Raw genomic sequence first — 14,074 nt, forward strand, 5'->3', positions numbered from 1 at the left:
AATAATGTAGGACTAAAAAATGTGGGAATTTAGTATGCAAATAATGCCAAAAAATGTAGGACTAAAGAATGTAGGACCTTAGTATGCAAATAATGCGAAATAAGTTTGGATTTTAGTACATATTTTACATATATTAATATACTCTCATGGATATCATCAATACACTTTTCTCGAATATCGATTTACCTTTTACATATGATCTTCCGTCCTTAGTTAGCATTTTCCAATATGACAGTAGCAATCAACAATATATAGTATCCAAGAAGATCACTTCCGCCCTGATTTGTGATGTACTATTTCACCCAAAAGTAAGCTTCTTCGGTTGAGGATTTTGGTTTTGGACTTTTCTCTCTGCGCGCGGTCTCCAATAATTTTTTTTAATTATTACTCTCATTTCTTTCTCTATCTCTCTCCACTCATTACCCAAAATCCAAAATCAAATCCTAAACGAAATCATACTACAATTTTTTGCCTTAAAATCCCCACAATTTGCATTGTTGGAATAATATTAGTAAATATCATGTTATCATGTTTTCTAGGTTTATTATTGTGTTTCATGTTCAGACTAGGCATCTATTTATGTTTTCTCGTTATGCCTATTTTCCTAAGTTGTTTAGGTTTCTTAGTCTTCAAGCTAATCTTGTAAATTAACCCATATAAAGGCATGTTAGGACTATGTTTTAACACAATGAAAACAAGATTCTTGACAATTCACTTTTTCTAACACAATTAATCAACCAAACATCCCTGTGAATAATTCCATCAAACAGTAGAGTGCAAATGGACAGCTTCAGAATTTTTTTTTTTCAAGTTTAAATCCAAACAATGCATTAATTTCTGAACTTTTTGTGTGAATCCCCGCATGCTCCAGCACAACCACTGCATGCCCAGTGGCACTAGCACAGACGGGGCGAAGGTATATGCTGCAAATGAACGCGTTTGTGTTCTACGTCTCTCCGAGCTATATATCCCCGACAAGAGCGGCTTGTGCCTTGTCCACTTCTATTCCCTGCCTTGAGACCATGTGGCCAATTACGATTCCTGAAATAACCATAAATTGACACTTCTCCCAATTTAACACAAGCTTTTTTTCTTTCCAACAGACTTTTCCGTAAATGTGATTAAAAAAATCATAAAATGAATTGCCAAATATAAAAAGGTCATCCATGAATACTTTTAAAAATCGTTCCACCGTGTCATTTGTGTCACTAAAAATTAATTCTAAGCATATATGGATGTCTGAAAAGTAGCATCCTTCGAAAAGCAAAGGTGCATACGTACCAAAGGACAAGTAAAATGTGGTGCGTACATAGTGTTGCTATATGTATTGCTATATGTACCGACCACGGGGAGGGAAAACGTACCGACGGCCGCCGGCGGGCCGTCTCCGGCCACCGGACGGCCGATCCGAGCCGTTCAAAAATTCTAAAAAATAAAACCGAGGGGGTCAACGCGGGAATCAAGGGCATCCGAGGTGTTTAGGGTGCTTGATCAAAGCACCATTTTTTCGTGTATATATGTGTGTGTACAAATATACACGAAAAAAGGGTGCTTTGATCAAGCACCCTAAACACCTCGGATGCCCTTGATTCCCGCGCTAACCCCCTCGGTTTTATTTTTTAGAATTTTTGAACGGCTCGGATCGGCCGTCCGGTGGCCGGAGACGGCCCGCCGGCGGCCGTCGGTACGTTTTCTCTCCCCCAATGGTCGGTACTCATAGATTTTTCGTGCGTACATATCAAAGGGCTGATCCTGTTGATGCCTGCAATTGTCCACCTTATTATAACACGTTTATGTTGCTTTTTTTTTTGCAAAAATGATAACAGGTGATACGGACACTACTACAATATTAGATATGCGTCACGCTAAGTAAATTCACAAAGATCACGGTTTTCAGTGAAAGTGTAATAAAAAGTGGTGCTTAAATTTTTTTATCTCAGTTTAAGTCCAAAGCTGAGATAAAAAGTGAGTTTTAGCACGAAATAAAAGACCTCGCTCTTGCGGTGAGATAAAAGAAAAACATCACCCTTGCAGCGTGATAAAAGATTTTAGGGCGGAAAAAAAATGAGATAAAAGATCTCGCTCTTATGGCGAGATAAAAGAGAAAAGACCCCACCCTTGTGGCGTGATAAAAAAGAGAAAAGATCTCACCCTTGTGGCGAGATAAAAGATTTTAGGGCGGAAAAGAATAAGATAAAAGATCTCGCTCTTGTGGCGAGATAAAAGAGAAATGACCTCATCCTTGTAGCGTGATGAAAAACTTTAGCGCGAAAAAAAGTGAGATAAATAATCTCACTCTTGCAGTGAGATAAAAAGCCTACCTCTTTAAGCGCGCAGTCTGAATTTTCACGTGGGCGGGCTAGTACTCATTTAGGCAGACTTTGAAAAGTTATGTAAGAAAACGATGTTGTTTGAGAACTTCGAAAAGTTTTTTTTTTATACAAAAGAAAAGAAAATAAGCCCTAATTACACTCATCTCAAAAAATCTTTACGTTTCATCCATCTTCACGCCCAAAGAGAGATAGAGAGAGAGTGAGAGAGAAGACAAATCCCACAACTAGGTTCCACCAGTGCCTAGTTGTTTCTTCGACGATGGCAAACTATTCCACTAGTGCCTGATTTTCACTTGGGCGAGCCGTAATCTTTTTGGTTTATTGTAGTAGTGAAATTTAGTTATTTTGGATGTCTTCCAAGTATACGTTTGACACATTAGGTAAAAAAAAAAAAATTTGCCCCAAGAAATTTTTTTGGTTACCAACTAATTTTGATCGGCAAAAGATCTGTTGTCGTATTTTTAAAATTTTTTAAACAATGTTTATATATGTATTTTTATATATTTTAATATCATGTTAATTGCATTTCAAAAAATTCAGCAAATTTTAAGGGGAAAAAAAAAGTTTTCACACTTTAGGAAGTAAGTATAAATATTTTTGTTTTCCTAATGTAACACAAGTTATTGGCTAGCTTAGTGGTAAGAGCTTGAGAAATCAACTAAGGGTGCGTGGGTTCGAAACTTGGCAATAACAAGAAAAGATGGTTTAGTAGATACAAAGAAAAGATCACGCGCAATAGTTTTTCATCTCAGTTTATGGTGGTGTGATTATTTTGAACTTTCAATCGCGGTTATAAATCGTGATCTAAAGTGACATACAATCACACCCAGAAAAGAGAAATGATCACGTCCAAGAGAAACAACCACGGTTTATAACCGTGATAAAAGAGAAACGATCAAGTCTTTTGGCTGTGATTGTTTCTCTCTTTCAATCACGGTTTATAACCGTGATAAAAAAGAGTGACTTACAATCACACTTAGATCTATCATGGTAGCAAGAGTATGATGGAAAACTTACAATCACGGCCAATTGCTGTGATCTTTATGGTTTATTGTAGTAGTGGGAGTATTATAGATTCAAGAACCAGTACATCAAAAGGAAACTCCAGCCCTAAACAAGGGATCAAAAAACTAAATAGGAGGGGACTCAGTCCAAAGACTACACCCAACTCCAAACCCACCGCTCCAAATAGACGGAGCACTGCAGAAAACTACAAAAAACACCCACACATGGGTGATAGAAGCTCCACAAATGGGGAGAAATCTCACATAGGAGACACAAAAGAAAAGAACCAGAAAAAAGAAGAGAAAACTTGGTAATGAAATTGGAGCAGACTTCATTCACCCACCTAGATCTCCCATTGCGACAGTGGGAGGACGCCTCTGGCTACCACAATCTGCAAGGCATTGCCTCCAAAAATTGTTGGACTATACAACGGAAGAAGGGGAGGAGGGGCGGCGGATGGTGGTTTGGGGAGGAGAAGGATGGGGGTGAAGAGAGAATGAAAGAAAACCTTCGAGATCTAAGATCAGGAAATGAAAAAATCCCACGATGGGAGAAATTCCTCCCCTCTCGTCATCCATTGGGGCCTAAAAACCCTGGGAGGAGAGGAAGGAAGGAGATGGGGGGCGACGGCTTCTTTAGGATTAGAGAGGGAGAGAAGAGAAAAATTATGGGGGGATTTATAAACACATTTACTCAGTATGTTGTTGTCACGACCAAAATCCAGTGGATTTGAATATCATGACCGGCCAGTGAGTTCATCTCACCAAAGGCCTCTATTGCTCTCTTTATTTCACCCTTTTTTTTTTACAAATAGAAATAGACTTAACATTTGCGAAAGCGATTTATAAAAATAAAAGTTACTAGATTTTTTTTTTAATAACGGAAACTTGAGCGCTACATTTTTCCTTTTCCCTTCCACTACAAAACCGTGACATAAGCTTAAGGGTTTATATATCCGGTCCGACCTTCTATTATTCTGGATTACCTGAAAAGGAAAGATTTCAACAAACATAAGCAACTGCTTGTGTGAGATTATGAATTATCGGAGTTACATGACCTACCATGGAATTTTTAAAATCCTTTTTACCAGAGAAAAACATGAATCATAATTTTAGTTTTTCATGGCTTGAACTGTAACTAATACCATAACTTCAGCTTTTTATGGCTTGAGCTGTAACCAAAACAATTTTGTGTATACCATAACATACATAACATAATAATGTGATACCATTCAACGATTACCGCCAGTACTGAGGGAGCGACCCCCAATGCGCATACATTAAATTGATCAATTCAGATGGACACCCGGCTGTGCCTTTTCCATTCCGCCCTTATTACACCGTTCCCACTAGTATCTTTAACGTCCCCTAGATTCAAGTACATCATTCGGATGTATCGGTAATACTTTTTCATATACTGTTCAAAATGTCATAATTCCATGGTATGTTGCTACAAAAAAACTTTATTGTTAAATAATCGTAATTTAGTAAGCTAAAAACATAAACTTTACGAAAATTCATGTAACAGGGATAATTCATAACTCACCTTTCGTTCCGCCCCAACTTGACTTATGATCAACTACTTCAAATGACTCGTACCTATTTCTTTTCCTCTTCTTTCCTCCTCTTTTCTCTCTCCCTCTCTCTCTTTTCTTTTCTAGTTGAGTCCGTGAGTGTGGTGTGTGCTTGTGAGTAGATGGGAGGGCTATTTATAGTGTTGGATCACAAACTCTAGAATATTCTACCATATCCAACTATATCTTATCCAAATCTAGAGTAATCTTATCATATCTTATCCAAATCTAGAGTAATCTATACAAAATCTAATAACATCCAAATATAATCTTATCATATCTTATCCAAATTTAAAATAATCTAATAAAATCTAACCATAATTAATAGAATCTAGGTGTATCCTCAAAAATCTAAAATATTCTTTAGGGGTTTCTATCAGATTTGTCCTATAATAAGACGCCGACTCTTTTTCAGATTATTCTATTTAAAACCCACGGTTCTCCACCTCGCAGAAATTCATGCCTTATTCTCGTGCCGCAATGATCTTAACATGGTGGGGCGATATTGGCAGAGCGTAATAAAAATTGACATATAAGCAGAAAAAGACTCTAATAATTTTTTTTGTAGATGTGACGTCACAACTAGTATACTTTCTAAATCCTAATGGCAAACGACCACTAAATGTTACACTGTTTATTATTAGCATTGAATATATATATTTTATCATTTTCAAAAGTCGGGGTGTTACAGTTGTTTCAAAACCTCAATGGAATTTCAATGACTAGATTTGTTAAAAAAAAAAAAAAAAAACTGCTCCTTGAAAGAAACCACTCATCTCGGGAATTTTTCTTTAAAATCTATACTAACTTATTACTGAGATGGACAGCTAGGATATTGCCGTGCACCCCATCGCACACGTCCGGTCCTGTGTCCTTTTTTATTACAAGAACTAGTGTTTACCTGTGTCCACGGCACTGCGCACCTCGGTTGAAATTGTCTGTGTCTATGATACTTGCTAGCTAGTGGCTCAAATACTAAATCAATTCATTAGTTAGTATGTATTATGTGATCTTCTTCTTAGTAAAATTATCCGTGCTTACGGCACTCTCCCAACTAAGCTTTTAAGCTAGTTACAAAGAATTATCAATTTGCTTATGAAATTTCAGTAAATACCAAATAAAAAAAAGTTAAAATAACACTACTATAGATTTCCCACCACATATATTAAACCCATTTGCAGAAATGAAAGAACATATTAGAACCCATAAATCAAAAACCTCAATGTAACTTCAATACTAATAGTTATCAAATGCCAAAACTAACCATATAAAGAGTAAAAAAAAATTAGTTCGGACCGCGAGAAAAAAATAGACTCTGAAAAAAAGCTACAGAGAACTCAAGTTTTGGTTGAAAAACCTCAGTGTAAGCGATCACCGGAGGCTTAGTACTTGCCTGTACCTACAGCACTATATACCCCGATTGGAATTGGCTCAATTTGCTAAAAATTATGTATCCATAGAGTTACTGTTCTAAAATTCAATTTCTGCCAAGACTTACATCAATTTCTACCCATGTAAGCACAAGCAACCCGATGATAACAGAAAAATGAAGGGAGAAAAAGAAAAAAAAAGGTTTTAAAACACATGGACCTGAGCACGGACTACACTACTAAACTATCATTTGAAACAGAACGTCAAGATGAGTCAAAATAACAAAACTCGATTATGTGTAACATTTAACAACACACCCATCCACCCACACCAAAAAAATCACCCAAATTTCTTGAACACTCGAAACAGACACAAATTTCACCTGGAACAGTAGTGAGATTGAAATTTAAATACTACATGTACCCTGGAAAGAAACAGACACCAAAAACTCCAAAAAAAAATCCCAAAAGAATGTTTCACACGGCTTTCAAAAAATGATTTCTTTGTTAAACCCATTACCTTTGTTTTCACAGAGCTTTCTTGGCTCATCTTTCTTCAACCAGCTTCGACGGAATAAATCAAAAATTACAAAGGAAATTTTTTTTTTGATAATCGAAAGAAATGTTTTTGGCTCAGCTTTAGATGGGATTTATAGACATCGGTGAGAATTCGAAAGATGACACAGGAGAGAGAGAGAGAGAGAGAGAGAGAGAGAGAGAGAGAGAGAGAGAGAGAGAGAGAGAGAGAGGCGGGGGACCCAAACGTCAGGAGCTGAAAAAAATATTTTTTTATTATGTCAACGATAGGAGCTGAGTAAAAAGAAGAGATGACTACTTTGTTCGGTTCTTAGTTGAGAATAAATTCTTTATACCGGCGGTGTAAACTCTCGTTTTCCTCCAAACCAATACAAATGCAACACGTCAACAAAAAAGATACGAAAGTGGACAAAGTCTGGCCTTTTCCTCTCCTCTGTTTACGAGGGTTAACTTGAAAGGGTTAACTTTACTTTTGGGGACAAAGTTTGAACAATTACAAAAAAAAAAACTCATCATTGCATAAAGGCCCTCCTTCCCATTATCAACAATTCTACTCATCTCTACACCGAAGTGTCAACTTCGGCCTTTTCTCAAAATATGTTTAACTGCTCTCTCCGTTAACTGCTCTTTCCGTCCAGATTTAATAGTTTTTTTTTGGCTTTCGTATCATTTTTCAATCGATTATATCTTCCAATTTATAATGTTTTACGTGATTTCGAAAACATTGTATTATAGAATTAATCCAGATCTATCAAACAAGATTCATATTCTATATGAAATTCATTACGGATTCCAAGATATAACCCGTTTTTTAGCCATTAGAATAAAATTAGAGACAATTAAATTCGGACGGAGGAAGTATATATTGCTACTCATCTTGAATGACACTTGTTGATATTATAAATGGTTCTTTACATTATTTTTACTCATACCTTGGCTTATCTTCCAATGCAAAAGATAGACGGATTGACGTATCTCAATCACTATCCAAGTTAGTGGGGGTATTCAGTGCATGAATGAAGACCTGGCCTTAAAGTCACAAAATGTGTATCTGTCCATGTTAATTGGACGACCCATCGTGTTAAAGCAAGCAAGCAAATGATAGTCCATTGGACGACCCATCATGTCCATGTTTGCATTATTATCACAAGGATAACATGCCCACCAAATAGATAAGAGTTGTTGACAATTTTCTCATTTCTCTCTATTGTCTATATTCTATTAATTGGTTGCATTCTTTCAAGTCTGAGTCGTATGATTTTATCTATAATCCCTTCTTTGAGCCTCTCGAAGTTGAATTTTTTTCCAATATTTTTGATCGGCAAAATTTTTTTTTTATTAACTTTTGAAATGAATACAAAGATGAAATGGATCGCGGGCACACCGGCAAAAATGCAACTTGAGAACCACGCCCAAGAGAAGGCAAGATGCCAACAAAACACCACAGCAAAAACAAAAACACATATGCTCACCCGCTAAAACAATCCAAACAACCTAGAGCCAAAGCATCTAAAAACCAAAAGAGCAAACCCGAAACCCAGAGGCAAACAAAGAGAAACCACATCAAACCAAAACAATGAAACCAAAAAACCGCAAAAACCTTGGAATTTAAATTCCAAAGAGAGAGAGGCACCATCCTTGAAGTTATCATCAACTTCCACGTCCACATCTTTGTCCAAATCATTAAGCGCATGGATCCTTTCCGCCATTTCATCCTCTTGCATTTTAATATATTTCTTCAAATTAAAATTCCATTAGGTTTTCGTGACTTGACGATCCCGAGTCTTTTTTGAATAGGGGTACAACTGAGATGCACAAACGAATCCTATTCTAGAAACTCTGTTTTTTTTTTTTTTTAGAAACTCAACTATTTGAGCCTTTGTGGTGAACTCTCTCTTCTTCTTTTTTTGCAACATCTTTTACGTTAACTCATCAAAAAACAAAACATTGTAAACTTGGATGCAAAATTGCAAATCATGATTCAACTTAACCATCCTTAAATCGTATTCCCTCCGTCCCATAAAGTTTGACACTTTTATTATTCCAGTCCTATAAAAAAATAAACTTTATCTTTTAATCCGTAATGTTTTTTATAAGCAATATGAATCTTGTTTGATAAATTTTAATTTGTTCTATTAAAAAAAGTTTAAAAAATCACCTAAAACATTATGAATTGAAAGATATATGGAATTTAAAAATCGGGGCGGTTCTGGGGACCCTTAAAAAAACACTCCAAATCTTAATCTCATAGTTCCCGATCAAATTTTGATGATCCGAGCCGCTCAATGTGTTCAGAATGTGATTTTAAGGGTGCTCGCGAGAAACTAGCAAAAAAACTAACCGGGAAGGGCTTGATTTAAGCAGTTTTTTATTGAACCGTTCAATAAAGTTCAATAAAAAACTGTTCGGATGAAGCCATTTTCGGTCATTTTTTTTGCTAATTTCTCGCGGGCACCCTTAAAATCACGTTCTGATTATATTGAGCGGCTCGGATCATCAAAATTCGATCGAAAACTTGGGAGTGTTTTTTTAAGGATTTTTTTAAGTGTTCTCGGAACCGCCCCGTTTAAAAATAGCACGTATTTCTAAAAATGTCAAATTTTATGAGACGAAGGGAGTAGCATAAACCAACTAATAATACATACGAAATCTTAAACTACCATTAATTTAACTATTGGAGTGTTGTTGTCTTGTTGCGTGTATCGATGTTACAAGGATTGGAACAACGGGGACAACTTAGCTCTGTCAAACTCAAAAAGGGGTCTGAGTTTCCGCAATTCAGAGACTTTGCTGTGTTTGAATTGTGTTTTGAAAAAATAGTAGGAGTAATGAGTGGAGAGAGATAGAGGGAAATAGTAAAAGTAGGAAGAATCTAGAAGGAATTTAGGGGGAATTTTTTGAAAAATTCTTTTTGAGAAGAGAAAAGAACAAGGCAATGAGGCTAGCTCTTTTTGCTGGGTAAGGTTGGAGATTATTTATGAACCCTCAAGCAAATTGCTTCATGTGGGTTTAATTTACAGACACGAAGTGAGTACAAACACGAAGTAAGTTAGGATCGTAGAGAGAACACACAAGAAGGAATTATAAGAACACAAGAGAGACTGGAATATTATTGCAAACACTGACTGGCTTTCTAACTTCAACTGACTTTCTTACTTGGTTATTTACAGAGAGGATGCTCTCCTTTTATAAGCGTAAGGAGACAGCCAAATTCGTCATGCATGACATAACTTTACAGACAACTTTACAGACTACTATTACAACTTTAGACACCTAATCGTACTAACAACCAAATTATTACATCAATAGTACTACATCAACAGTAGTCACTAATAATACAAACAGTACTTAATAGTAAACACTAATAATTTCACCCTCTCTGAAAAAGAGGACAACAAGGACAACACTACTATACTTTATTTTACACCACACAAAAGAGACAGCTGGTATGAGCACGTGATTGTCACTCTGGATTATTTGAACTACTTTCTTCATCTTTGTCAGTCAAGTGATACTGGGTCAAAAGATAGCGAATATTTTGGCGTCATTCTTCCAGATAAGTATCATTGAATTTTTCAGTTTGCAGATTCATAATGGAGGAGAGATGAGGGAACGTCTGCAGGTGTCAATCCATTGAGTGAACACAGTGTTCATGAATGTAAAATAAGTGTGAACACAATAATTTGTGTATACTGTTGAATTGTCCATAAATGTAAAAGTAGTCAGGAGTATTAAGTGTTGCAGATAATAGGTAGAAAAAGTCCTACGTAGATGGACTAGTAATAGTAACTTGTAATAATGTTGTACTTACCCACTGTTCTATGATGTAAGCGGAGGACTCTATGATGTAAGCAGAGGACCCTTTTATGCCTATGAAAGGGGGACTCTCCCCGTTGTAAATTAATCAAGTCAGTGTTTCATAATACATCCTGTGTCTTATGTTCTCTATTCGATCCTAACCTACTTTGTGTTTGTACCCACTTCGTGTCTGACGAGCACTTTTCACCGTAGAGATCTCCTCACCAAAGGTTGCTCTATATTTTTTTTTTGTTGCTAAAAGATAAAAAAATGAGTGTCAATATGGAAAAGGGAGTGTGTATATCATCTTTCAAAATATTTTTAACTATATATTGCTACTCGTCTCGTATTACACTTATTTTCTTTCTCTTTGCTCATTTTAGTCTTTGTATTCATTTTAAAAATTAATAAAAAAAAATTTTGCCGTTCAATATATATACAGTCAGGTTTTGTGTGAGGGATCCTGCAGGACTCCCCTTCCCGATTGAATTTTAATAATCCGAGCCGCTCAAAGTGATCAGAACGTGATTTTAAGGGTTTCCTTAAAAAATCAGCGAAAAAAATGACCGAAAAGGGCTTCATCCAAGCAGTTTTCATTGAATGGTTCAAAAAAAACTGCTCGGATGGAGCCCTTTCCGGTCATTTTTTTTGTTGATTTCACACGGGGACACTTAAAACACATTCTGCACATATTGAACGGTTCGGATTTTCAAATTTTGATCGAAAAATAAAAGTTCCTCATTTTAACAAAATGAGGGATCCCTCTCTTGAGATTTCCTACATATATATATCAGCCCGTCTCCCTTAAGGACCACCTCATTTTAATAAAATGCGGATCTCCCATTTTTTGATCGAATTTTGATGATCCGAGCCACTCAATATGTTCAGAACGTAATTTTAAAAATACTCGCGAGAAATAATATAAAAAATAAAAAATTTGACGATTCGGTGTCCACACGAGTAGAATTGTTGATAATGGGAAGGAGGGGCCTTTATGCAATGATTTTTTTTTTTTAATTGTCCAAACTTTGCTCCTAAAAGTGAAGTTAACCCTTTCAAGTAAACAGAGGAGAAGAAAAGGCAAGACTTTGTCCACTTCCGTACCTTGTGTGCTGACGTGACGGTTTCTATTGGTTTGGAGGAAAATGGGGAGTTTATCACCGGTGTGAGGAATTTATTTTAGTTTAATTTTAATTTAGTTTTTCAATCATTATTTTACTTTTTTTTAAAATTATTATCATATTTTTTCAATTATTACTTTATCATCTTTCTCTATCTCTTTTCAATCATTATCTTTCTCTTCAATGATTACCCTATTTTTCTCTCCACCCACTACCAAAATTAAATTAAACTAAACTTTCAACCAAACAAAGCCGACATTTTTGTAAAATATATGAAAGATTGTGAGCACTTTCTTAAGAGAGTTGGAGAGCACACATCAACCTTTGGATCAAACAAATCTGAACCGTTGCAATAATTTGTCCCAGCACCCTTCTGTTTTATAATAGAGATATCTTTTTCACGGAACTATCCGTGAATTATTGTTCACGGAGGTGAATCTCGCGCGTCCAAAATATTTCAGAAATCCTATTGATACCGACGGGTACCATAGGGAAAATGTACCGACGGCCACCGGACGGCCGATCCGAGCCGTCCAAAAATTTTAAAAAATAAAACCGAGTGGGCCCCACGCGAGAATCAATGGCATCCGAGGTGTGTAGGGTACTTGATCCGATACACGAAAAAGGGGTGCTCGGATCAAGTACCCTATACACCTCGGATGCCATTGATTCTCGCGTGGGGCCCACTCGGTTTTATTTTTTAAAATTTTTGGACGGCTCGGATCGGCCGTCCGGTGGCCGTCGGTACATTTTCTCTCCCCCATGGTCGGTACATATAGCACAACTCAAAATATTTTGGACGGTTCGAATTTTAATAAAATTTGACTGATTTTTCACGAAATCAGGACCATTAATTTTCAAAACCGACGGATGAGGTCGTCCTTCTCCATAAAAACTCTGTTTACAGTTGCAGGGGCTCTGTAAAAGGTGAACCTCTTTTATTACATCACATCTCTCCGAGTCTCCTCCGCGCTCAATTCCCGAAGACGACAATGATCGATGAAACTTGATGTTCCCCTCCCTTGACACCACACACCCCCCGGGACCCCACCGCCTTTTCCCGAATTATCCCCCTTCCAACCCTGCAATTCCTTTGTTTATTTAATTGTATTTATTTTATTTATTTTCTTTCTTTCTTTATTTATTGAATTATAAAATTCAGTTTTAAAAAAAAAAAATTAAGTATTTCAAATTTCAATCAGTTTAAATTGGTGAAAAGATTTTAAATTTTTGATCATTTTATCTTAAATAGTCATAATTAAATTTTGATTTTAAGGTTCCCGTAGATTAGTCCTAAAAAGTCGTAGAATCAAATATCTCTTAAGGTTAATCAACGAGAGCCATAGAGTCAAAATTTAATTATGACAATTTAGGATAAAATGATCAGAAAACTAAAATTTTTTTACCGGTTCAAACGGATTGAAATTTGAAACACTTAATTTTTCAAACCTCTTTAAACAGTTTATATATTTAAAAAGATGATTAAAAAATTAAGTGTTCCAAATTTCAATCTGTTTGAACCGGTAGAAAGATTTTTGATTTTTGATCATTTTATCCTAAATAATCATAATTAAATTTTGACTTTAGGGCTCTCGTTGATTAGCCCTAAAAAAGTCGTAGAATCAAATATCTCTTAGGGCTAATCAACAAGTCAAATTTAATTATGACTATTTAGGACAAAAATGATCAGAAAACTAAAATCTTTCCACGGTTCAAGCAGATTGAAATTTGAAACACTTAATTTTTCAACCTCTTTAGGCAATTTATTTAGATAGTTTATATATCAAATATCTTGTTTTTTTTTATCATTTTATCTTCAATGGTCATAATGAATTTTTGGCTTTAAGGTCTTTCAACGAGTACCCTAAGGCTTCTTATTTAGTTTCAGGTCTCTCTTAGGGTGCTAATTAAAAGGCCTTAAAGCCAAAAATTCATTACGATCATTTAGGATGAAATGATAAGAAAAATAAGATTTTCGCACTAGTTCAAACGAATTGAAAATTGGAATACTTATTTTTTTTTATAAAGTTTATATATATAAAAACGAGCAGTTCCGGAGACCCCTAAAAAACCCTTCCAAAGTTTCAGATCGAATTTTGATTATCCGAGCCGCTTAATGTAATTAGAACGGGATTTTAAGGGTACCCGCGAGAAATCAACAAAAAAAAATGACCGGAAAGGGTTTCATCCGAATAATTTTTTATTGAACTTTATTTAACGGTTCAATAAAAAATTGCTCAAATCAAGCCCTTCCCGATTTTTTTTTTGCCAATTTCTCGCGGGCACCCTTAAAATCACGTTCTTATTTATTTAATTATTTATTTTTCTCTTTTTCTT

At 35.7% G+C, this 14,074-nt stretch overlaps 1 long non-coding RNA gene across 1 annotated transcript; it reads right to left on the reverse strand.

Moving 5' to 3' along the window:
• Positions 1-689: 689 nt before the first annotated feature.
• LOC131301725 (uncharacterized) lies at positions 690-5,481 on the reverse strand. Its single transcript, XR_009191412.1, has 2 exons — positions 4,884-5,481; positions 690-1,041 (listed from the first exon to the last, which is right to left on the reverse strand). It is a non-coding gene; the product is annotated as an uncharacterized LOC131301725 (long non-coding RNA).
• Positions 5,482-14,074: the final 8,593 nt, after the last annotated feature.

Source organism: Rhododendron vialii, chromosome 1a (genome assembly GCF_030253575.1).
Source record: "Rhododendron vialii isolate Sample 1 chromosome 1a, ASM3025357v1".
Classification (NCBI taxonomy): Eukaryota; Viridiplantae; Streptophyta; class Magnoliopsida; order Ericales; family Ericaceae; genus Rhododendron; species Rhododendron vialii.